The 13,234-nt window shown below is 38.2% G+C and overlaps 1 protein-coding gene across 2 annotated transcripts in view; it reads left to right on the forward strand.

Annotated features, from left to right (window-relative positions):
- CPEB3 (cytoplasmic polyadenylation element binding protein 3) overlaps positions 1–13,234 on the forward strand; it is a 256,089-nt gene that overhangs the window by 49,700 nt on the left and 193,155 nt on the right. Inside the window, exon 1 of one of the 2 annotated variants that reach the window (XM_043987655.1) lies at positions 12,564–13,195. The exons of the other annotated variant lie outside the window; for it this stretch is intronic. The gene's annotated coding sequence lies outside the window, so the exon portion shown is untranslated. Of the gene's footprint in view, positions 1–12,563; positions 13,196–13,234 lie in introns of those variants that run through there. 2 annotated transcript variants of the gene reach the window in all.

The following is a 13,234-nucleotide window of genomic DNA, read 5'->3' on the forward strand; positions in this document are numbered from 1 at the left end:
CATTGTACACAGTATCAACAACACTGTGTAATGATCAACTGTGATGGACTTAACTCTTCTTAGCAATTCAGTGGTCCTAGATAATTCTAAAGGATTCATGATAGAAAATGCTCTCCACATCCAGAAAAAAAAAGAAAAAAGAACTATGGAATCTAGATGCAGATGATTAATGCAAAAATATGTTTAATGTGATTATATATATATGTATATATAGTTGTATTTTTCTTTCTTTTTTTTGTGTGTGTGAGGCAATTAGGGTTAAATGACTTGCCCAGGATCACTTAGCTAGTAAATGTCAAATGTCTGAGGCTGGATTTGAACTCAGGTCCTCCTGACTCTAGGACCGGTGCGTGATTGTACATATATAGCCTATATCAGATTGCTTGCTGTCTTAGGAGGGAGGGAGAAAAATTTGGAATTAGAAAAGTATTTTATTATTTTCTAGTTACATTTAGGATAATGAATGAGGAGATATAATTTCTGAGTTATTAAAAATTCACTTAAAATTTTAGAAGGAGGAAATAAGTACCATAGAACTAGAAGGAAAATCGCCTGTTTTTAGAGAAAAGGAAGATTTTAGAGAAAAGGTACATAATGGAATTTTTTTTTTACATAATGGAATCTTGAGAGGACTATAAGATATCGAAGATATTGAGCTGTAAGGAATCTTTAACCAGTGAACTTGAGTTCTAATTTTTGGCAGAATTCTAGAAAAGAATTAAAAATGGAAATCCAGCCCAGCTTCAAGAATGGGTCATGTCAGGTCAATGTTATTTCTTTTTTAAACAGCATTACAAGGCTGGTAGGGCAAAGGATACTATAGTTATAGTTTACCTTGATTTCAGCAAAGCATTTGACAAAGTCTCTTATGTTATCCTTGTGGATAAGAGAGAAAAGTAAACTAGATAATAGCACAGTTAGATGGATTTGTCACTGATTGCATGACTAGTTCCAAAGAGTAATCTTTAATGGGTAAATGTCACCTTGGAGAGTGATTTCTACTGCAATATCCCAGAGATCTTTCCTTGGCCCTATGTTATTCAACATTTTTATCACTGACCTGAATGAAGACATACCTGGCATTATTTTATTTATTTATTTATTTTTTTAGTGAGGCAATTGGGGTAAGAGACTTGCCCAGGGTCACACAGCTAGTAAGTGTTAAGTGTCTGAGGCTGGATTTGAACTCAGGTACTCTTGACTCCAGGGCCAGTGCTCTATCCACTGCGCCACCTAGCTGCCCCAATAGCTGGCATTATTATTAGATTTAGACTGATGACTTATTCAATTTCACATAACACAAAACTGGTATGAATAACACATTAGATAAGAGTCATGATTCAAAAATTTCTTGATGGGCTAGAATGTTGGGTTGAAACTAATAAGATGAAATTTTATAGGGATAAATGTAAAGTCTTACATCAAAAATAAACTTTATAAATACAAGATGGGGGAGCTATAGTTAGAAAGCAGTTGATCTGGTGTTCTGTGATGGTTGCTAGTGAATTCCTTGTCTCTAAATCCAATGTCCATTTTCCTTTCTTGATATCTGCAGTGTTCCACCTTCCTTCTTGCTGCCATCTCTTCCACTGGCTTCCACAAAACTGCACTCTTATAGTTCTCACCCTAGTTCTCTGACTATTTCTTCTCTCTCTCTCTCTCTCTCTCTCTCTCTCTCTCTCTCTCTGGGTAATCTCATCAGCTCCTATGCATTCAACTCTCTTCTATGCAGATATTTACCTAACTTGCCTTCATCTCTCTCCTGAGAGCCCCAGTCTTATGTGTTCAATGATGTGCTGGACATTTCTGTTTGGGTGTCCAATAGGTCACAAATGAACCATTCTAAAACAGAACTCCAATGACCGCCTTTCTTCCTAAACACTCCTTATTTATGTTGAGGTACCACTCTTCTTTCAATCACTCAGATCTTTAACCTAATCACATAATCTTTGACCCTTCACGTTCACTGCCATAGTTAATAAGTTGCCAAGTGTTGTCAATTCCATTTTCTCAACATCTCTTCCATAAATTCTATTCGCTTTTTAACCACAGCCCTTTTCACCCTTTGCTTGAACCATTGCAATAGCCTATTAACTGGGTTTCAAATCCACCCTCCATTCAGCCGCCAAACTGATATTACCATAGAGATGATATATTTGTGTGTCATTAATTGAATAAGAAGCTTCATTAGCTTTTGTTTGACCTTAACACATAATATAAACTCATCTGTCTGGCATTTAAAAACCTTTGCAGGGGCAGCTAGGTAGCGCAGTGGATAGAGCATTGGCCCTGGATTCAGGAGGACCTGAGTTCAAATCCAGCCTCAGACACTTAACAATTACTAGCTGTGTGACCCTAGGCAAGTCACTTAACCCCAATTGCTTCACACACACACACACACACAAAAAAACCCACCAAAAAACTTTTGTAACTTGGTTCCAGCCTATCTTTCTAAGCTGATTACATTATTTTCCTAATATACTACCCTGATCATGTAAATCTTTTCCTCAAAAAACAATAAAACCTCCCATAAAATTCCAACTTTTTTTATTTCCCCGTATTCTATTCTTGATCATGGCATTCAAAGTCATCTATAATTTGTCTCAAATTTACCTTTCCAGCTTTATTTTACACTTTAAAATTCATGTATTCTATATGCCAGCCAAATTGGACTACTCTGTACCCTGTTTTTATTCTGCCTTTCCTTTCTCCATGTGTTTTCTCATGGTATTCTCCATGCTTGGAATTGTCTCCTCCCCTGTTTCCATCTGTTAAAGTCCCTCTTTTCCTAAAAGGTCCCAATCAGTTGCTACCTACTCCAAGAAGTCTTTCCTGACTCCTTCCACTAAAAGAGGATTTTTGCACCTCAAATTTCTAACAACACAACCTGGACATCTCTTTTGCTCTGTCAGTCGTAGTTATTGGTGGAAATGTCTTGGTCCTGGGCAGCTAGGTGGCACTGTGGATAGAGCACCGGCTCTGGATTCAGGAGTACCTGAGTTCAAATCTGGCCTCAGACACTTGACACTTACTAGCTGTGTGACCCTGAGCAAGTCACTTAACCCTCGTTGCCCTGCCCCCCCCCCCAAAAAAAAGTCTTGGTCCCTATTCGATTGTGAGATCTTTAAGAGCATGGTTTATGGTACATGTCCCTTTGTGCCTCCAGAATCTGGAATAATGGCAAATGAGGCAAAAAGTTACAAGTTTATTTTGAGTGCTTGAAAATATAGGAGACATTTTGTTATCAACTAGTCGGGGAAAACTTCATAACAATTGCATGGATCCAAAAGTGTGATGGTCTGCTTTGAGAGGTGGTAGGTTCCCCTGACTTAGGGATCTTCAAGCAGAGTGGGTGACCACTTGTTGGGCATGTTACAATAGGAATTCAAAGAAATAATATCAGCAGGCTTTCAAAATGTCAAAATATGAAAAAATAGCAAAATTATGTGCATACATAACTAACAACCAAACTTGGCATAGTTAATAGATTAATATAGCTATATTACATGCTTAATATTAGCCCAAAAGCATATACTTAGAACAAGAAAATAGTAATAAAACAGAAGCATACTTAAATATATAGTAATTGGGGCAGCTAGGTGGCGCAGTGGATAGAACATTGGCCCTGGAGTCAGGAGTACCTGAGTTCAAATCTGGCCTCAGACACTTAACACTTACTAGCTGTGTGACCCTGGGCAAGTCACTTAACCCCAATTGCCTCACTAAAATATATATATATATATATATATATATATATATAGTAATTAACAATACCTTGATGAATGAATATAATTCATAGGATCATACTTTTAAAGCTAGAAAGTAACCTTAGATATTATGTGTGTGTGTATAACCTATATCAGATTACCTGCTGTCTAGGGGAGGGGGGAGGGAGAAAAATCTGAAATTGGAAAGCTTGTATAAACAAAAGTTGAGAATTATCTTTACATGTAACGGGAAAAAAATAAAATACTTTATTAATAAAAATTTTTTTTAAAAAAGAAAGTAACCTTAGAGGCCATCGAGTCCAACTGTCTCACTGTATAGATAAGGCCCATGAAACAAAGAGGGAGTAAGTGACTTGTCCAGATTTATAGGCATTCTGTGGGCAATCATGAGGACTATCTCGTGGCCATTTATCCAGTAGCCATTTACCCAGTTTCACGTGAGCCATCATAAGTTAGTCTAATCACAGCTAGTAAATAAAAAATAATATAAATGCAGAGATTTTAAGAGTATACTGCTCAAGAAGGTGTTATCTTTGTCTGGCACTGAGAAGTCTAGAATACTGCCTTACCACCCTCTAGTGGTAAGTAATTTTGGTTTTTAGTGTGAGGCAGCATTCAAACTCAGGCCTTTCTTAATCTTTTTTTTTTTTGTGTGTGTGTTTTGACTCACCATTTCCTTTATTTTTACAGAACAGTGAATGATCATACCCTGGCTGAGGGGAAAAAAATGCTAAAGAAATGGTGGTTTAGGCTTTAAACAAATTCTTCTGTCCTGAAAAGGCTTGGGACTAAGTAGACTCCTAGCATCTTTGGGTTTGGTGACCTTAGGGTCAATGGACTCAAAAGTCTTGGGGTCACTTAGGCTTAGCAGCCTTGGAATTACTGCGCTTCAGAGTCCGGGAATCAGACTTGGTAGCCTTGGGATCCAATTTGGTGACCCTGACCTTAGGAGTAGACGTCGTGACCTTGTCAGACTTGGTCTTGGTGTCAGTGGGGTTGGAAATCTTGGGATCAAGGGGCTTCATGATCCAGCTAGGTGGTGCAGTGGATAGAGCACTGGCCCTGGATTCAGGAGGACCTGAGTTCAAATCTGACCTCACACACTTGACACTAGCTGTGTGACCCTGGGCTACACTGCACTCCATGGACCAGAAGAGATGAAAAAGCCATTCTTTTTTTTTAAGGCAATTGGGATTAAGTGACTTGCCCAGGGTCACACAGCTAGTGTCAAGTGTCTGAGGGTATTTTTGAACTCAGGTCCTCCTGAATTCAGGGCCAGTGCTCTATCCACTGCATAGCCTAGCTGCCTTTAATTATGTGGGGCACACATTCTACAGGCATACATGAGGATTATCATATGTATACCATGGCTACCTATGTAGCCATTTATCCAATTTCATGTGGGCCAGCATAAGTTAGTCTGGTCACTAACTGGCTAGTCCTAGCTCTTTTATGACCTACTGACCTCTGTATTCCTATACTTATGTTAGTTGAAGGAATGGGCTAATCATAATGCTCACTAGAATTATAGTCCTGCATTCTTGAACCTGAACCAAAGATGGCCCCAGCCGCCTAGCAATGTTGTTTTGCTTTGTGTTTGCTCAAATACTGGCTAAAAAAGTTGTTGCTTTGGGGTCAGTCCTTTTCCGTTATTTGAACTAGTTGTTGAGGTACAGTACATAAAATTTTCACTTAAAATGTCTCGTTCTGAGCAGAACACCTGGGTCAATCAGTCTGCACCACAGGCAGGCTATCTCTTTTGCTCACTGACACAAGTGTCCATTAGTATCTACTTGCTCATCAGAGAGTGCAATGAACTCACCTATTGGCAAGGAATGATTGTAGGAGTTTTTCTTTTTTTTTTTTTTCTTTCTTTTTTTTTTTTTTTTAGTGAGGCAATTGGGGTTAAGTGACTTGCCCAGGGTCACACAGCTAGTAAGTGTTAAGTGTCTAAGGCCGGATTTGAACTCAGGTCCTCCTGACTCCAGGGCCGGTGCTCTATCCACTGCGCCATCCAGCTGCCCCAGGAGTTTTTCTTTACAGGGTCCTTACATAAGTCCTGACATAACTAGGTATGAGGTAGCTTTCTACTGATCTGTTAATTTGCATGTCCCATGATCACCAAGGTTTCTCAGCAGAACTATCACATTGGCAAATAGTTGTGCGTGTGTGCTTTTTAAAAAGAAGATGAGGAAAAAAGCTCAATAAAACCAACCAATATATTGGAAAAAATCTGATTTTTGCAGTCTTCCACACCTGTAGACCCTTACATCTGCCAAAAAAGTGAGAGTTGTCTTCTCCTACCTTTTTTTTTGAGACCATTTTTTTTATACTTTTTCAGCATTTAGTTGTGATTATTTTGTTGTTGCCCAAATGATAGTCCTAAAGCACAAGCCTGACTATGTTACTACTTTGCTCAAAAAGCTCCAGGGGCTCCCAATTGCCTCTAGCCTCAAATATAGACATTTCTTTTTGGCATTTAAAGTCTTTCCCAGTCTGGATCCAGCCTATCTTTCCAGGCTTCTATGTTATACACCTTCCCATAATTTTGCCTTATGTGCCAGGCAGCCTGGCCTGTTTGTTGTCCCTCACATAGGTTGTCCCACATGCCTGGAATGCATTCCCTCCTTCTTCCTCCTTCTTAGAATCCCTAGTTTTGGGCAGAATTTAGCCTGAGAGTGAAAACCTTTCCTGATCTCCTCATTGCTAAGATCTTCACTGCTAAATTTCTGGAATTACTTTGTACATATTTTTTGTCCAGTTATCTCCACATATATGTTATTTTCCCTGATAGAATGTAAACTCCTTGAGGTCAGGAATGGTTTCATTTTTTCCTCACTGTATGTCCAGTACTTTCACACAATGCCTACTTGTGGGTCATAAGCTTATGGAATTGGGAAGTAGTTAGGATAAGGGGACCTGGTGAGGTAGTGATAGGAACACATTTAGAATTGCTTCTAGATCCCTTCAGTATGAGCAAGGAGATTGGACCCTGACTTCCAGAAGGAGGAGTAGGATAATAAAATCATTGCTTTAGAGTTTGGAAGAAATCTTAGAGACCATCTAGTCTCATTCCTTCACTTTATGGATGAAGCCTAGAGAGGTTAAATGATTGCCCAAGGTCACACAGGTAGTAAGTAGCCGAAGTATTTCTCGCCCCAGGTATCTATCTCTTCTCAATTGAGCAAGAGATACCTGAGGGAAGGAGAGTTGGCAGACATAAAACTTTAAAGCGATTGATTCTCATGAACTCTTAAAGCCGTTTACATTCTACCTCTGTGCTCTCATGCTACAGAAGCTGTGGTTGTGATCTAAGGGGGAACATGGATTTAGCCTTTAAGTTTATTTTATCAACTCAGGAATCCTAAAGCAATTTATTCATACTCAATTTGAATTACCTGTCATTTCCCCCTAGTCCTTAGGATTCTTCCTTTATTGGGGAAATATTGGGGAAAGATTTTATTTGTCATTTTTGCTCTATTTAATTTTAGTCATCAGAAGCAACTTAAACTTTGTAGTTTTATGAAGCCTCATTCAAACTAGTGATATTGCCTTTGAATTTCAGTGACAGCAGCCTTAGTTACTAGACCACATACTGTTGAGAGAAATCATAAAAGTTATTTTCTAAAACCAAGTAAAATGGCTTCTACTATCAGTGAGTTACATTTCTTTAAAAATATTATATAAAATAGAATTTTCACTAATTAGGTCTAGCCTTTTTAATTAACTTAGAGGATTTTATTATACAGGCCCCGATGCTCTTGGAAACTCTACTGTTTAGTACATTAAATGTAGGCATTGCATTTCATGGGATCATAGACATAGAACTAGAAGGAATCTCAGAAGCATATAGTCCAGTCCCCTGCCTTATACCGAAAGAAATGAAGAATCTAATATCTTCAATCAGTAGATTAGACTTAGGGACAGCTAGGTGGCGCCATAGTGGATAAGCCTGGAGTCAGGAACACTCATTTTCCTGTTCAAATGAGTTCAAATCTGTCCTCAGACACTTACTAGCTGTGTGGCCCTGGGCAAGTCACTTATCCATGTTTACCTCAATTTCCTCATTTGTAAAACAAGCTGGAGAAGGAAATGGCAAACCACTCCAGTATCTCTCCCAATTGGGATTACAAAGAGTTGAACATGATTGAAAAAAATGACACAAAAACAACATAAAGACACACATAGACAGCCTACCGAACTATTTGGAACATAGCCCAACAGTGTCTGGTAGCATTCCTTAACTTTCATTGTTTCCCCCCTGGAATGTGTTTGGAAGGGCAACTCATGTCTCCAATGTTGTGGGGACACTAATGTCTTCTAGGGACATCTTCATACTCATTATACCTGCTTCCCTTTGGTGTCATAATCTCAGGTAAGTGCTATTTAGCTGGATTCACTGTTGTGCAGGAAGTCGCTCTTTAGTAAGCCTTGACTAGATAGAGTATAGTCAACTGAATAATGCTTGCTTCTGTGATATCACTGCCCCTATCCTGGCTCTGCAGAAATCTTTGTCTCTTTTCCATAAGAGAAGAACAGGCACTGCCATGCTCTTTAACTTGTTACAGCTTTAAAAAAAAGAAAGAAACCCTTGCCTGGCACCAGCAAAACAAACAAATAAAAACCTTTCAGATCGTCCTGTCTTGTTCCCTTCAGTCTAGGCTGCAAATCCTTTCATCTCCCCAGAAGGAGATTTTCAGCTCTGGATGCCAAGCTTTTTGAAACAAATACAAGGATCATCCCAGCTAGCTAATATCGTCAGGGTTGACCTTTTCTTTAGATCCTTATTTCATGATCAATCAATCAACAACCATTTATTAAAGACCTGTTGAATGCCAGTAAATGTTAGGAGCTGGAGCATACAATGACCAGAGTGAAATAGAGCCTGCCCTCCAGTAGTTTACATTTTAAGAAGAGAAAATATGTGTATATACAAAATACATACAAAGCAAAAGCTAATCCTGATCAAGAGAGGCCTTATGTAGAAGGCACCTCCCAAATAGTTGTGAAAAGAAAAATTGATCTTAATTGGTAGTTGTGAGGAGTGAGAGTGAGAGCATCCTAGTAGTGGGAGACAAACAGCACAAAGACATGGAGATCGGATGTAGAGTGTCATCTATGAGGAACAGTGAGATTGCTTATTTGGCTGGATCATATTGTGTGGAGGGGAGTAATGTAAAATAAGTCTAGAAAGGTAGATTGGAGCTTGATTCCAACCTTAATAGGGGTGGTCATCAACACCAGTCATGTGAAATGGATTCAGGTGGTTGTAAAGTAATTGGCTGGTGGCTGGCTGAAGTCTGATAGGAGCTGACCTAGTATTCCGGAGGCTGCTGCTCATTCACCTCTTGAGGTCAATTTCATCTATGATAATACTTTAATGCAGACTATAATATGATAATATAGTGTATGGCACCATTTGGGTAGAATCTTAGTTGTCTAAAGCAAGACTATTAATCGAATTAATATTATCAAATGAGATAACATATGTAAAGTGCTTTGCAAACCTTAAATGCTAACTGTTACTATTATCAGTATGGATACTATTTTATAAGTTATAAATATGAACCTTATAAAGGATTTTTATCAACAAATAATTATGGTTTTTGGGGGTATCTTAAAATTTCTTTGTGTTATAGAGATTATAACAGTCAATTTAATTTAAGCAAAATGTGAGTCGAAATGTGTGAGAATATGACTTGTTATAAAACAGGTTTTTGCTACATAAGTTTGGAGACTACTGCATTAGAATATAAATGCACAAGTGGCATATAAAATGCTACGAGATCAAATGTGAAAGAGATAATTTTCAGTTGGGTGAATCAGGGAAAGTTTAATAGAAGTAGGTGTTGCATCAATTGGGCTTGAAGAACAGGTAAGATGTCAGTAAGCAAAACATTGTTGGTGGGGAGGGTCATTCCAGACATAGGGCACAACATATGAGCAACTGCTCAAGAGTAGAAAAGCATGGGATGTTTTTTAGTACTCAGCAGCTAGTTGGTTTTGGTTATAATGTAGAGGAAATGAAGGGTTAGAAACTGAAGTAAGACTTGAGGAAGGTAGATTGGAGCCAAATTATGGAAGGCCTTGAATGCTGGTCTGAGACATTGGACTTTTATTTGGCAAATAGAGTGGTTCCATTTCAGACCTACTGTCATGACCTGAATTATGTTCAGTATATCATGTTTCATAAGAAAAGAATTGAGGCAGCTCGGTGGCACAGTGGATAAAGCACTGGCCCTGGATTCAAGAAGACCTGAGTTCAATTCTAGCCTCAGACACTTAACACTTACTAGCTGTGTGACCCTGGGCAAGTCACTTAACCCTCATTGCTTCACAAAGAAGAAAAAAAAGAAAAGAATTACATAATATAGCTTAGAAAATTTTCCATTTTAAAAGTTAAAATGTTTGTTGTTCTTGTTGTTTATAGAGGAAAGCTTCAGTTAATTTGGAAAATCCACCTCTGTGGAATACCTTTTGTCCTGGCAATGCAGGATAAATAAGGTGTTGCTATCAATTTTTCAGTTCACTTGAAAAATTGTTTAAACTTCTTTGTTTTCCCAGTATAGCTTCTTTGGTGAATAGAAACATTGAAGAAAGGTATATTTTTTTCATGGTTCTGTTTCCTTGACAAATTACATTAGTGTATTATGCTATTATGCTTTTGAAATATTTTATCTTTATCAGGGAGGGTAGAGGTAAAATAATGACACTCCCCCCACCCCATGTTTAAGAGTCACTACAGTGGGGCAGCTAGGTGGCGCAGTGGATAGAGCACTGGCTCTGGAGTCAGGAGTACCTGAGTTCAAATCCGGCCTCAGACACATAACACTTACTAGCTGTGTGACCCCTGGGCAAGTCACTTGACCCCAATTGCCTCACTTAAAAAAAAAAAAACTGTAAAAAAAAAAAAAGAGTCACTACAGTTCCTTGAAGACTTGTATTATGACATCTTCATTATCTCGATTAAAAATTGTTGTTCTGCCATTCAATCAGGTCTGACTCTTTGTGACTCCAATGGAGCACAGCTTGCTAATGCTCTCCATGAGGTTTTCGGGGCAAAGATAGTGAAGTTGTCATTTCCTTCTCCTATTTGATTGAGCCAAACAGGTTAAGGTTAATTCACCAAGGGTCATGCAACTAGTAAGTGTCTGAGGTCAGATTTGACTTCAGGTCTTCCTGACCCCCAAGTCCAGTGCTCTATCCACTGAGCCATCTAATTGCTTCCTTGATTATAAATTAGCAAACATTTATTGAGACCTGATAAGTGGAAAGCACTCTGCTGAGCAGTAAGGGTATGAAAGGGGAAGACATCATCCCTGATCTCATGGACCTTAGAAGCTAGTGGAGATACAATATACACTTTTACCTTTAGACACACATAATGCAAGATAGTATTTGAAGAATGTCAAAGGAGTTGCATAGACAGTAGAGGCCAGAGTTCAGAGAAGGAAGAGACCACCAAATGCTTGGAGCAGTTTTGAGATATTTGACCTAGAAACCTTGAAGGACAAATAGGACTTTGATAAGTATGCTGAGACGTGAATATTTCATAGACCAGTTTGTCTGGAAAAGAGGACATTGAGGGAGATAAGGAGATAAGACTGGAAAGGTAGGTCCAGATCAGATTAGTTAAGACCAAGTACAAGAACAGTAAATATTAGTGGAGTGAGTGAAGTGCCCAGAAACTTGTTGGTTCTTTTGTAGAGGCCTTTGAGCACTCCTGCAGAATGTTTATTCAAAATGGCCATTAAAAAACCCACAACCTTCCAGTTTTGTTTCTTTGGTGAATAAGACAAAAGCTACTAGGAATACTCTAAGTTGGTCTATGGAAGTACTACAGTACTAATTGGAAAAGAAAAAGTTATTTTAATTAAAGCCAACACAGGATTTTAAATTCCAAATTTAATCAGTGTTGTCATCAACTGTTATATACTGAGCCCTCCCCCCTCTTTCAAAAATGGCATTTTACCAAAACCCACAGGAAATAATAAATATCCTGCTGCTGCCTTTGTAAGCTGTGGTTTTAACCATTGTTCTTAGAACCCAATGGATAATAGTAAGCCATAGTGCAAATGCAGTGCTTTAAGGCTCTATGATTTTGCTTGCTGATCCAGAAAGCTAAGCTATAGTTTTACATTTGACAGCCTAGCATAGTGGATAAAGGGCTGGTCCTAGAATCAGGGATACTTGTGGCCTGAATCCTGCCTCAGATACTTAATAGTTCTGTGACTCTGGGCAAGTTATATAATCTCTCAGCCTCAGTTTCCTCATTTGTAAAATAGAGATAATAACACAACCTAACAGAGCTGACTCGAGCATAAAATGATCTGCATATAAAGCAGTTTAAAAACCTCTGGCAAAATTTAGAATAAGGATGACATTATAGACCTGTGTCACCGTAAGCAAATTGCTAGACTAACCTCTCTGGGCCTCAGTTTCCTCTTTTGTAAAACAAAAGGGTGAGACTACATGGTTTCTGAGGGTTCTTTGAACTCCAAATCTTGGATTCTTTTATCCTTTGATAATATTTAGTAAAACATTAAATAAGCTAACATTTGCTGTTTTATATATCATCTGATATCCTGGGATCTTGTTAAACACTTATATTCTGAATTTGATTTGGAGTATTAATTGTATTAATGTAAGAGAAGCTTTCATTTTTCCAAACGTAAATGGAAGTATCAAGTTGATTCCTTTAACAAGTGTTTATTAAGTAACTAGTATGTGTAAGGTAGTACAATTTTGTAAAGTAACAATTTGTGCTTTGATTTACATTGCAGGTTTAAAGGAATCATGGTAAATATATACCTGAAAATATTTCATGTATGCAGATTTAACTGAAAAATGTGTCATAGTATTTACCATGATTTGTACAGTTATCCTCAATTCGTTTAAAAATAGGGTTTCCTTGAGAAATAAAGTCAAATTTACTATTGCTTTATTTTATCTTATTAGGATTTCTGATTTAATCCTTTTGTCATAGCAATGTACCAATGGCTAGTCAGTCATTATCATTTCGATTCCTTTTAAGGTCGCTCTCCTATTTTTTGTTTTTTTGTTGTTTTTTAAAAAATTCTAGGTCCGACTACCAGAGATCTTTTTTTAGCTTTCCTTCCTAAATTAACATAACAAATCAGTTCTCCTTTCTCCGTCATCCCCAATTCATTTCCTCAGTTAATGGTTTAGGCTGGTTGTTAACTAACGCGATTAGGGTACAACTGTTTTCTTCTTGAACCTTATGACTCTGGCTTGGTGAACTCTCCTCCTTTCCTGCCAACGTGCCGGGGCCAGCAAGGCGCTGGCCAGAGACTCCAGTCCCCACAGTTCCTCGGGTGCGCATGCCCTCTAGTCTTCCAGTTGTCAAAGTGCTTTTGCCGGAGCAGTCAGATAATCAACCCGAAAGAAGAAAAATAAATACTGTACACTTTAATTTTTATCGATCCTTAAAAGCTGGACACTCAAAGGTAACTGCTAAATGAGAATTCGGGGATTAAGCCTGCCGT

This window comes from Dromiciops gliroides, chromosome 2, assembly GCF_019393635.1.
Source record: "Dromiciops gliroides isolate mDroGli1 chromosome 2, mDroGli1.pri, whole genome shotgun sequence".
Classification (NCBI taxonomy): Eukaryota; Metazoa; Chordata; class Mammalia; order Microbiotheria; family Microbiotheriidae; genus Dromiciops; species Dromiciops gliroides.